Below are 13,110 nucleotides of genomic sequence, written 5' to 3' on the forward strand. Positions count from 1 at the left end.
TAATTTTAATACAAAATATCTATTTAGTGTAAATATATCTTTTTATAAAAAAAATATTTTTTTTATAAAATTATTTGGAAGCACAAGTAATAGATTTTGCCATCGTGCATAGGACTTTTGTCTTTATTAGAATGCGCTTATCCATTTTGTATGGTACTTTTTGATAATTTTAAACTCTACACTTCTTACAACTTATGGTGGTATTAATTTTCATTTGTAAGTAAGAGGTCTTAAGTTCAAATCTCATGGATGACAAATTTGATATCAAATTAGGTTATTCATTGTATGGTTTAACTAAACTCTCCCACCCTTTAGTAAAAACTAGAAAGTGTGACCCGCGAGTTGCTGCGGGAAGTGTGACCTGCGTGTTGCTGCGGGATTGAAAATGTTATGACATATTATGATAAAAACATATAAAAGATAACGCATCCAATAATAGTGGGCCCAATAATCATGTAAATATCATCAAACCAAAGTAAACTTTCATTTAACTAAGTTCTTAGGACTTCAATTAAATCTCAAGTTTTAAAAAGTAGTTCAATTTGACTAAAATTATACAGAGTGAGGGAAAAAGATAGAACAAACAGTTGGGGAAAGGTGTACATTGACACTAATCTGCAAGTCAAATATGAAAAATGTTAAGAATGTAGAAGCTTAAATTATCCCTAGCATCAGTAGATTAATAATGAAGAAACAAAATTTATGTAAGTTTATATTGATTGTGGCTTGACAATTCAGCATGGGAAAAAATGCAAGAAAAAAAATATTGTTAAATATCATGTGAATAAGTGAACAACAGTGAACATTACATATAGTATAACATGAATATGCATGTGCATAGTTCTACGCAAGAATATGCATAGGCAAACAGTAACTATCAATTAACCATTTTAATTAACACTTTTAAAAAAGTTGTTTAAGTATAAAAAGATCTAATACAAAGAATAGAACACTAAATATTATATAAAAAAAATCCATATATAGACACAGTGATTATGAAAATATATATCATTTGACAATACAAAATCAAGCAATGTCTAAAGATGACAAACAGATCCCAAATAGTGTTTTTGACCAAAAAAAATAAAATTCTAGATAGTGTTTATTACAAAAAGCAGAAACGTTAGATCATATGCATTGAAACAATTAACAAATTTTCAATGAGCAATACTAAGTATTTATTACTTAAGATCATTAAGTAATGATTGCTTCACCTTTTCATCAACCAGTATACAATGTAGACCTGTATATTTATCAGTTGTCATCAGAACAGGCAGACTTTAATTTTTACTGCCCTTTTATATGATTATCAGTTCTGATCCAAGTAAACTAAAAAAACCAATTATAATTAAAGATTTATCAGTTATAGGCTATATCTCAAGGAGTGAAAGATAATTAGTTGTGCCTAGTCAACGGCCATACTTGAAATCAATGAAACAAAAATTAATAAAACTTAAAAATTTGGAAGACCCAAATAAAAATTATTTAGCTATAAAACAGTATGCAGAAACGTGAAAAAAAAAAAATAGAGATGCACTAACACCATAATTCATGACTGTTATCCAAAATCTCCAAAGTAAACATACAATCAAATAGATACGTCTCTATTTTTCATCTCTCCTTGTTATTTAGTATTGTGAAAAGGTTATGATAAGCAATTATTTTTCCAAAATTTAATAATAAAAAACATCACAGTATAAGTTTAACATGAGAGAAAGAGTCGATCTCTACCTATGATATGTTGATCCTACTATTCACATGCATACTTGATCCTTTTTAAGCCCACCTATTGGGAAAAAAAAATAAAGACAAAACTTGTAACACTATTTAAACAAAAAGAGATTTCTCAATCAGAAAAAACTTCAATTTCAATTAATTTATTTTGTTATCAATGCAATATTGGAACTTGCATTTGGTTCAAAAAAGTAACGTAAATTGATCAAGCAAAAGAAACTAAAAATAGAATTTATACCGATTGGTTTAAAAGCATTGATCAGTATGACAATGAAAAATTCATACTGAAATCTCACCTTGTGACATTACGTTATATGTGTTCATTTCCTATTTTTCATCATACGCATTCTCATTCTCTAGTTGTTGAATTTAATTTTTCTTTTGACTCACTATGTAGATGGGCTCAACCTCCTTTTGTTTTTCCTAGATTTTTTTCACCGAAATACAAACCTGTGCAAGTGTTTGAAAACCTGTATTGGTTATGGATATTAACAAACTGATAGAAAACTTGTTACATAATTTACATACATGTAGCATTAGAACAGGTGAGAAACAATGGGTATCATCAATAGTACTTGTCATCAACATCAACTTATCATCCAAAGCGGTATCATCAATAGTTCTTTTATTCTTCATCATCTATGACATATATGAATAATAAATCTCAAAAGAATGAAAAAAATAAAAAAAACAAACAAACAAAATATGGTCGACATTGCTTTATTATTTCGCATCAATATGGCATGAAAACTTGGTTGATTCATTTGTGAACTAAATTAAAAACAAACTTAAACGTTAATTTAGTGATGAGAGGTTGATTATTCGATGATAAACTACATATGCATGCAGCTATCAATTTAAGGTCAGCAATTTCAAGATTTTATACCTCAAGCATCTGGAACCGTACATACAAAAGCAGCAAAAAACGATGGCCATTGCTTCCTGAAAATAAAGAACCAAATCATATACCTAGGTATGGGCAACGGTTATGGCGGGTCAGTAACTGCGGTTATTTATCCATAACCGTTTATACTCATACCCGCATAACTGTTTACCCATTAGATAATTGCCTAAACGGTTATACCCATACCCATAACCATTTATAAACGGTTAACCATACCTATAATCCCAAACTACCCGCGGTTATGAGTAACCGCACAACCCCAAAATTAATTATCACCAATTTTTTTTACAAACAATAGATCCACAAACTAAACACGACCCAAAAAATTTTAAATTTTGATCAACAAAAGATTTAAGAGGAGGACCATGAATTATATACCTTAATCAGAAAGGGCTTGCAAACTTCTATACAAAAACCCTAAAATTCAAACGGCAACGTTTCCTGAAATAAAATAAAATAAAAATAAAATAAAAATTGGCTATCCTTGTTACAACTTATTAGATGGTTGTTATGGCCGGCAATGACATGCCCTTCTTCTCATACCTTAATCAGTGGCGAGGATGCTGTCAATTTGTCATCAACCAATTGGATTATAAAAGTTCTTTTCTTATACTTGTAGACGACGAAAACTACTTAAGTTTAGGATAAATTTTAAAGTGGATTCCCAACTTTGATACTTCAACAACGTTTGTTAATCTGGCCTTTAGCTTGTACCATTACGTGACATAGTTGGGTATCCAAATAAATGAGGAGGTATCTAGAGATTGTTTTAGGTATAAACTAGACCCGACAACAAATCATTTTCCATTATATTTGTATCGTGTAGACTAAAAACCCGTCTTTTTAACAGGCCAACCGTGAAGCTAACTAGTGGAAAATCCCAACTTGAAGTCTTGGACTCCCATCGCTTGTTTGTAAGTGACTTATTAGCCAAAAAAAAGTGGACTTTGAAACACTTTTAAATTCAGGTGTGGAGTTACATAACAAAATGCATTTATATCTTGTATGTCGTAAAGGCTGTGTGAATGCCTACATATTTTGACTAAAGATGAAATGTAAGAAAGACAAAAAACAGTAGTATAAATGTATTGTCAAATTTTATTACTGTTTTAAGGCATGACTTTCAACATGCATTAACTTCTTTTGTAGACTTTTGTGCATAAATGGCTCTATAGAAAGAGCATGCAATGTATAGAAAGTGATAATACCAATCTCCCTCTCATCTCTTCACCTGCATTTATTGTCTATTACAGTTAAGAACATGAACAGCATGACACATTGCTCCCGTTCCACTTTGATCTCTAACAATTGGCTTCTCTCTCATTTTTGCCTATTTATAACATTGTGACCATTCATTAAATTGTTTTTTAACTTTTAATGTGATTTTTGTATTCTTCAACACACGCCTTTACAACGTCAGAGTGCCACAAATTAGGTCATTAAGTGTAGCCAATTCTACGTCAATCAAGCAAATTCGGGAGCAACGCAAGATAATTGTAACATAAACGTCCTTTCATTTTTATTTTTTTTTTAAATGATCCAGTGTAAGTTAAATATCACACTTGCAGTTTATTTAGAGACCAAAAGTGTTGGAAGTATGCCCACAAAGCCACTCATTTGATGTAATAGCTTTTTGGAATACTTATTGTGTTAAACTTTTATATGTTTAATAGAGGGCAAAGCTTATTGTTAATCACTATTTATAGTATCTTGTGTTTAAGCAATAAGGGAATCCAAGGAATGTATTTGATCTAAGAGACAAGTGATTGAAGTTAGTTAAATTAACGGGACCTTTCTCTTATGTTCATTCCTAAAACGTTCCTAACCATAGGATTGCCAATTGGGCATTGACAATCCGCTAAGGTTAGTATGTGTTATGTCGACTCAAGCGTGAGTATGAACTAGTCTTAAGTCATTTGGTGTTGGACACTAAGGCAAACACATAGGTGCTCGAAAGAGTAATCGAGTACATTGAACAACGATCAAACGAGAGTTCGAACATACATGTCATGTGAGAACTCAATAGTTGCAATATGCAAAGTAGTCCTTTGACCTGAGGCATCATTGATGTCTAATGGTTAGGTCCTTGATCTTTGATTATGTCAACGACATTCCATTGGAGTGTCCATGGCATTGTTGGGGTCAAGCTATCTAGTCATGTAGGCATATGAATGCACAACAAGGGATCTCTAACCTTCCATGGTGGAAGAAGAATACTCTAAGATATGATTCGAGAGTCTTTGGCCAAAGCATATGAATATGACTAAGGAAGTTTGTTCCAAATCTTATTCAATTGAATCATATAGAGAAATATCACATTGGATAGTAGACATGAAACAAACTATCACTTAAACAATGTGATTAAGAGTATTGTATTAGAGAAGGACCGTATTGCATTGTAGTTGTAACTGGATAGGTTCTCCAACCACTTCTACTTAGCTTGGGTAACCATGACATGCTGCTAGGCGTCACCCATGGTTTGTGGAAGCCCTAAAGATTAGCAAACACTAATTTTAAGGGAGAATTGAAATGTGGTTTCAATTCACAATCGATCGTTAAGAGTAACATCGCCCACTACCTCGCTAATTGGAACCTAATGGATCGTACACCGAGTAAGGATATAAGTGAAGAAATTATATGAAACGGATAAGCAATTAAATGGTTTAATTGAAGAATGGTCAAGATTAATTAAATAGTTAATTAATTATACGAAACGTTCGTATTGGGCGTTTAAGTTAGTTTTGGGCTTCGGGGCACAAAAACGTTTTGGTCCACAAGGCCCATTATGTTTAAGTTGTATGACAACTAAAACAAAATGGGCAATTAAGCCCAATAACAAATGGAGGCCGGCCATATCAAGGGTAGTGGGAACTTTTGCTTAATTGCAAGTTTGCCACTAACCTAAGAGATGAAGTATAAAGTCATCTTTATAGCTTTGTTTCTAATTAGGGTTTTCTAATTGAATTTGGGTGAAACATATTTTCTCATTTTCTACATAGAGGCCGGCCACTTAGGGGAGGAACATCTAGCAATCTTCTTCTTCCCTAAGTCATCCATTTCATCTTCACACTACATCTTTGGTGTGGAGACTTAGAGACACCAAACCTTTGGTGTTTTTGGAGAACAAATCCTCAAATCCTCAAAGAAGAAAAGGAGCACTAAAAGGGAGGAAATCACAAGGAAGATCCAAGGAGCAAGGAGGTGACTTGAAGGCCCTCCACTTGGGTGAATCCCTTGTGTAATCAAGGATGAGCTTCAAGGGTAAAGAATCTCTAAATTCTTATTCTCTTTAATATTGTTAAAGAGTCTTATGGTTCACCATATACTAGGCTTTGAAAGTCATGGGTTTTATGAATTGTTTTTGAATGCATGCCTACTTTAAAGTGTTATTAGTATGCCTATGTATTCAAATGTTCTTACATGTTCTTAGCTAGGACAAAATTTTTCCTTCAAGTGGTATCAAGAGCCTAGGCCTAGTTTATGATGGATCCTTTTGGGTTTTGTGATTTTTCATATTTTGTGATTTAAGTGTTGTAAATGTTACAAGCTTTGTTCTTGCTTTGAATATAAATTTTGCTTGAAAATTTAGCATCTCAAATGTTGTAGATGTATTTCATTAAAGCATTAATAATGGAACTAAAAGTTGGTGCCAAGTGTTTTGGGATTTTCGGCCAAATCCAAAGGGTGAGTTTTTGGGTTCTTGTTAGCCTTGTTAAAATGGTTTTAATGTGCTTTTTGGAACCCCTAAGTACCCTAGGATATTAACCCTCTTTTGAGTTGTGAAAATTTGAGTTTTTGGTGAAAGAAAACATCCATGGAGCTATTATGAGTTTTCATGTATGTTCTTCATATTTCTTGAAGTTCTTGCCAAGAACAAAAAGGTTTTGAAGTTTTGATTCAAAAGTTTTATGTTTTTCATAAAGTTTTGTTTTTCAAATGGTGGGTGATAGTTATTGGTGAGATGTGACTAAAAGAATTTTAAAGTTTTATAAAAAACATTTTCTTACAAACCATCAAAATCACCTTTGTCTCACCTACCAAAAACCACTTACAAAACTTTAGAATTTTTCAAATTTTCTCTCAAATGGCCGGCCACCCTTTAGAAAAAGGTGTTGGAGGGACTTTTGTGCAATTATATAAAGTTTTGATACTTTTGTGTATTTGCATTTTGACCCCAAAAGTTTTTGTTTTAACAAAGTGACCCAAATTGTTGTGGTCATTGTTTTTGGCCCAAAACAAAATGAGAACAAAAATTGTTTTGTCTCTTTAATGAGAATTTGATTTTCATTATATTTAGTCCCATTTAAATCAATTCTATGGATCCAAAAACCAATTGTTTAAAGTTGCTTTCTTAGTTAATTTAGTTAATTAAGAAAAGGGTGATTATGAACCAAAGGCCTCGATAATTGAGCTATGTGATTGGCCGATTTACATTATGAATGCTTGGGTTTTAAGTAATGTAGATTTGAATGTAATTTGATTAATTCAAGTTGTTGTATTGGGCATAAGTCCTTCAATTTGTTGTAAAGGGCATAAGCCCATTATTTGTGTTGTAAAAGGGCATAAGCCCTTCTTATTATTTCATGTATTCCTCTTTGTTTATATGTATGCAAATTGGAATAGTTGGGTCCAACGCCCAATAGGAAATAACGGTTTAATTGGATTAAACGCGTAACTAAAATCAACAACTATCTACCTTAAACCCAAGGTCCAACACAAGGCTCGTGTTGGATCAAATCAAATGGTTCATAATCATCCTAAAACCTAATATGACTATATAGTCCATATGAGGATGCAATGCGTTCGTTAGTAGTTCCATATAGTCTCGCTTGTTTCAACGAAACAGTGGGAGTATTATATGCTACTAATTCATATTAACTTGGACCAATAGTTATGATAGGGCCATGTTCTTTTAATATGATTAAAATGTTTTGATGTAGCCCAAAACTACTCCCTCAACAAACGAATATTAAGTTGATAAACGAGAGATGTTTTGAACATTTCTTCGTAGGCCTTCCACCGTGGTGGGCTCCAATCGTTTGTGACTCATGCACCGGCTTCACCCTATAATGGGGAAGTTCAAAGTATGTGCTTACATCCAGGAGGAGTCCATAAACATATGATGAGGTGAGTGTAGACAACGAGTATGACCAACATGATATAATTCTGAGGTTATGCTTGAACCTCTACATAAACTAAGCATGGTGGGAATAACTTAACTAAGTGCAATGGTGCCAACATGATATAATTCTGAGGCATTCATTCTCTAGAGGCCAAACTAGATGGGTAATTACAAGAGTTGTAAATGACTAAAGTGTTATTCTCTCATCATTATTTTTGCTAACCAACATGATATAATTCTGAGGTGGGCTTGGTAATGGTGAGTCTCCCATACCCCGCTAAGAGTTCAACATAACTCTCGGATTCTATTGAGGGATATGGAATTTGCCAAAAATAGTGGGTGGTACTATTTGATTCAAGACCCAATCAAGTAGTTAATCAACAATCTAATACGATTTCTGTTATGTTATGTAGTTAACGACATGCCTAAAATACTACCCACCATTATACTTGACAAAATGGCCCAAGACTTTTTCCTTGCATATCTCTCGGATGATTTCACTAAGTTTATTGTAAACTATAAAGTGAATAGATTCGATCATACTTTTAACGAGATGATTGACATGTGCTGTAAATTTGAAAAATGTTTCAAAAAGGACAGTGGGAGTGAGAATGCAAAAACAAGGAAAAGGTTACATAAGAAGAAGGCAAAGAAATCCAAAGGAACATGCTTTCATTGTGGAAAAGGATGAACGTTGGAAGAAGAAATACAGGGTGCGCATTGCGAGCCTTATGACACGAACTTTTGAAGAGACTATTTCGGTCATAGAAAGTGCTTTTACAGTGAGCTCCAATTCCTGGATATTTGATTCAGGCGCTAGTCAACATATCTGTAATACGATGCAGGGACTAGTAGAGAGCAAGACACTACGCAATGGGGAGATAGTTGTGCGAGTTGGGAACGGCACTAAAATCTCTGCAAAAGCAATAGGCACCTATATGCTTAACCTACCCTCTGGGGAAGTCCTGGAACTTAAAAATTGTTTATATTTTCCTTCATGTATAAAGAATTTGATTTCTATCTCTAAGCTTTTACGAGATGGACACTCAGTATTGTTTGACAAAATGAGTTGCACTTTATACTTGAACGGTCGTATTATCTCTCATGGTAATATGATAGAGGGACTTTTTCACCAAGAGACGAATAGTGGGATGCACTGTATTGAAAGCGGGAATACCTCAAAACCCAAAAGGGCTAGAGAAGAAGTTAACCAAGTTAGACTTTGGCATCTTAAACTTGGACATGTAAACCAGGATAAGATTCGCAAGATGTCAAAAGATGGATATCTTAGCCCATTAGGTAATGACCTCATGGGAACTTGTGAACCTTGTCTACTGGGGAAGATGACCAAATCTCTATTCACTAGGAAAGGAGAGCGTGCCACTGAAATTCTAGGGTTAATCCACACTGACATATGTGGACCTATGTCTACTACGTCGAGAGGAGGCTTTTCCTACTATATCACATTCACCGACGATCACTCTCGGTTTGGTTATTTGTATCTTATGAAGTACAAGTCAGAATCCTTTGAAAGGTTCAAAGAATTCAAGAATGAAGTTGAGAAGCAAACTGGGAAACAGATAAAGACCCTAAGATCGGATCGAGGGGGTGAATATCTGAGTAATGAGTTCCTAGATTATCTCAAAGAGTGTGGAATTGTATCACAGTGGACTCCACCAGGAACTCCTCAACATAACGGAGTTTTTGAGAGGAGAAACTGAACCTTGATGAACATGGTTCGTTCTATGATGAGTTCCGCTGATCTACCAATATCATTATGGGGATATGCACTACACACAACAGCTTATTTGCTGAATGCAGTGCCTTCTAAATCTGTTCCACAAACACCATATGAGATATGGTATGGAAAGAAGCCAAGTCTTAAACATCTTAAGATTTGGGGTTGTCCAGCATACGTTAAGAAACAAGATGTTGGAAAGCTTGAAGCGAGATCCGTTAAATGCTATTTTGTGGGGTATCCTAAACAAACCTATGGATACGAATTCTATCACCCTGACGACCAGAAAGTCTTTGTCGCCAGAACTGCTATATTCATGGAGGATGAATTAGTTCTTAAAGGAACTAGCAAGATAGAATTGAAGGAAATTAATGATGAACCACAAACAAGCACTCGACAAGTTGACAACTCTGTTCCTGAACCCCTAGCTCCACGTAGATCTGAACGGGTTAGTAAGCCACCTAGGAGGTATGGCTTAGACAAAGACTTTGGGGAATTGTACCTTCTAGGTGACAATGACACAAAGGAAGACCCTAGAGACTACATTGAGGCAATGTCCGACATTGACTCAAAGAGATGGCAAGAGGCCATGAAATCCGAGATGGATTCCATGTATCAAAATCAAGTCTGGACTCTTGTAGACCCTCAAGAAGGTATAGTACCTGTTGGAAACAAATGGATCTTCAAGAGGAAAATAGGCGTTGATGGGAACGTGGAGACTTATAAGGCTAGAATAGTAGCCAAGGGTTACAGGCAAAGAGAAGGGATTGACTATGAAGAAACCTTTTCTCCTGTAGCCATGATTAAGTCCATTTGGATTTTGCTTGCTATAGCTGCGTACCATGATTATGAAATCTGGCAAATGGACGTGAAGACAGCCTTTCTGAACGGCTACCTAGAGGAAGAGCTTTATATGGCTCAACCCGAAGGTTTCGTGTCCAAGTCTGAAAAGACTAAGGTATACAAACTTCAGAGGTCCATTTATGGACTTAAGCAAGCCTCCAGGAGCTGGAACATTCGTTTTGATACTGAAATCAAATCGTTTGGTTTTACTCAAAACGAAGACGACAATTGTGTTTATCAAAAGGTCGTTGGGGAAGCAGTTGTATTCCTAGTGTTATATGTAGATGACATATTACTATTCGAGAATGACACTGCAGTACTTTCTTCTGTAAAAGTGTGGTTGTCCAAAACCTTCCACATGAAAGATTTAGGAGATGCATCTTATGTACTTGGGATAAAGCTCTATCATGATAGATCCAGAAAATTAATTGGATTATGCCAATCTATGTACATTGATAAGGTGCTAAGTAGGTTCCAGATGGAACAATCTAAGAAAGGTATTCTTCCTGTAGGACATGGAATTCATCTTTCTAAGTCCATGGGACCTAAGACTCCTGAAGAGATACGGCATATGAATATGATTCCTTATGCTTCCGCCATAGGAAGTCTTATGTATGCCATGATATGCACAAGGCCTGATATCGCATATGCTGTGAGCATTACTAGTCGATATCAATCTAACCCAGGATCAGAACACTGGGCAGCTGTCAAGACGGTCCTTAAGTACTTAAGAAGAACTAAGGACATGTTCCTCGTTTATGGAGGAACGACAAAGTTACGAGTGGAAGGCTATACAGACGCAGATTTCCAATCTAACGTCGATGATAGAAGTTCCAACTCCGGATATGTATTCACTCTGAATGGTGGGGCTGTCAGCTGGAAAAGCAAGAAACAAAGTTTAATTGCCGATTCCACGACAGAGGCTGAATATGTCGCTGCAGCTGAAGCCGGCAAAGAAGCGTTATGGATGAAAAAGTTCATTACTGAACTTAGAGTGGTTCCAACCATTACATCACCAGTAACTTTGTACTGTGATAATAGTGGGGCGATAGCTCAAGCCAAGGAACCCAGGGCACATCAAAAGAACAAGCACTTTGACAGGCGCTTTAATATCATTAGAAGATATGCTGCCGAGGGGAAAGTCAACATCCTCAAAGTTGCTTCAGCCGATAACGTAGCAGATCCACTGACAAAGCCAATGTCTCAAATCCAGCTTGACCGTCATATGGAAAAGATGAGTATTAGATACATGGGAAGATGGCTTTGAGTGCAAGTGAGAGATTGTTGGAAGTATGCCCACAAAGCCACTCATTTGATGTAATAGCTTTTTGGAATACTTATTGTGTTAAACTTTTATATGTTTAATAGAGGGCAAAGCTTATTGTTAATCACTATTTATAGTATCTTGTGTTTAAGCAATAAGGGAATCCAAGGAATGTATTTGATCTAAGAGACAAGTGATTTAAGTTAGTTAAATTAACGGGACCTTTCTCTTATGTTCATTCCTAAAACGTTCCTAGCCATAGGATTGCCAATTGGGCATTGACAATCCGCTAAGGTTAGTATGTGTTATGTCGACTCAAGCGTGAGTATGAACTAGTCTTAAGTCATTTGGTGTTGGACACTAAGGCAAATACATAGGTGCTCGAAAGAGTAATCGAGTACACTGAACAACGATCAAACGAGAGTTCGAACATACATGTCATGTGAGAACTCAATAGTTGCAATATGCAAAGTAGTCCTTTGACCTGAGGCATCATTGATGTCTAATGGTTAGGTCCTTGATCTTTGATTATGTCAACGGCATTCCATTGGAGTGTCCATGGCATTGTTGGGGTCAAGCTATCTAGTCATGTAGGCATATGAATGCACAACAAGGGATCTCTAACCTTCCATGGTGGAAGAAGAATACTCTAAGATATGATTCGAGAGTCTTTGGCCAAAGCATATGAATATGACTAAGGAAGTTTGTTCCAAATCTTATTCAATTGAATCATATAGAGAAATATCACATTGGATAGTAGACATGAAACAAACTATCACTTAAACAATGTGATTAAGAGTATTGTATTAGAGAAGGACCGTATTGCATTGTAGTTGTAACTGGATAGGTTCTCCAACCACTTCTACTTAGCTTGGGTAACCATGACATGCTGCTAGGCGTCACCCATGGTTTGTGGAAGCCCTAAAGATTAGCAAACACTAATTTTAAGGGAGAATTGAAATGTGGTTTCAATTCACAATCGATCGTTAAGAGTAACATCGCCCACTACCTCGCTAATTGGAACCTAATGGATTGTACACCGAGTAAGGATATAAGTGAAGAAATTATATGAAACGGATAAGCAATTAAATGGTTTAATTGAAGAATGGTCAAGATTAATTAAATAGTTAATTAATTATACGAAACGTTCGTATTGGGCGTTTAAGTTAGTTTTGGGCTTCGGGGCACAAAAACGTTTTGGTCCACAAGGCCCATTATGTTTAAGTTGTATGACAACTAAAACAAAATGGGCAATTAAGCCCAATAACAAATGGAGGCCGGCCATATCAAGGGTAGTGGGAACTTTTGCTTAATTGCAAGTTTGCCACTAACCTAAGAGATGAAGTATAAAGTCATCTTTATAGCTTTGTTTCTAATTAGGGTTTTCTAATTGAATTTGGGTGAAACATATTCTCTCATTTTCTACATAGAGGCCGGCCACTTAGGGGAGGAACATCTAGCAATCTTCTTCTTCCCTAAGTCATCCATTTCATCTTCACACTACA

Source organism: Pyrus communis, chromosome 7 (genome assembly GCF_963583255.1).
Source record: "Pyrus communis chromosome 7, drPyrComm1.1, whole genome shotgun sequence".
Lineage (NCBI taxonomy): Eukaryota > Viridiplantae > Streptophyta > Magnoliopsida > Rosales > Rosaceae > Pyrus > Pyrus communis.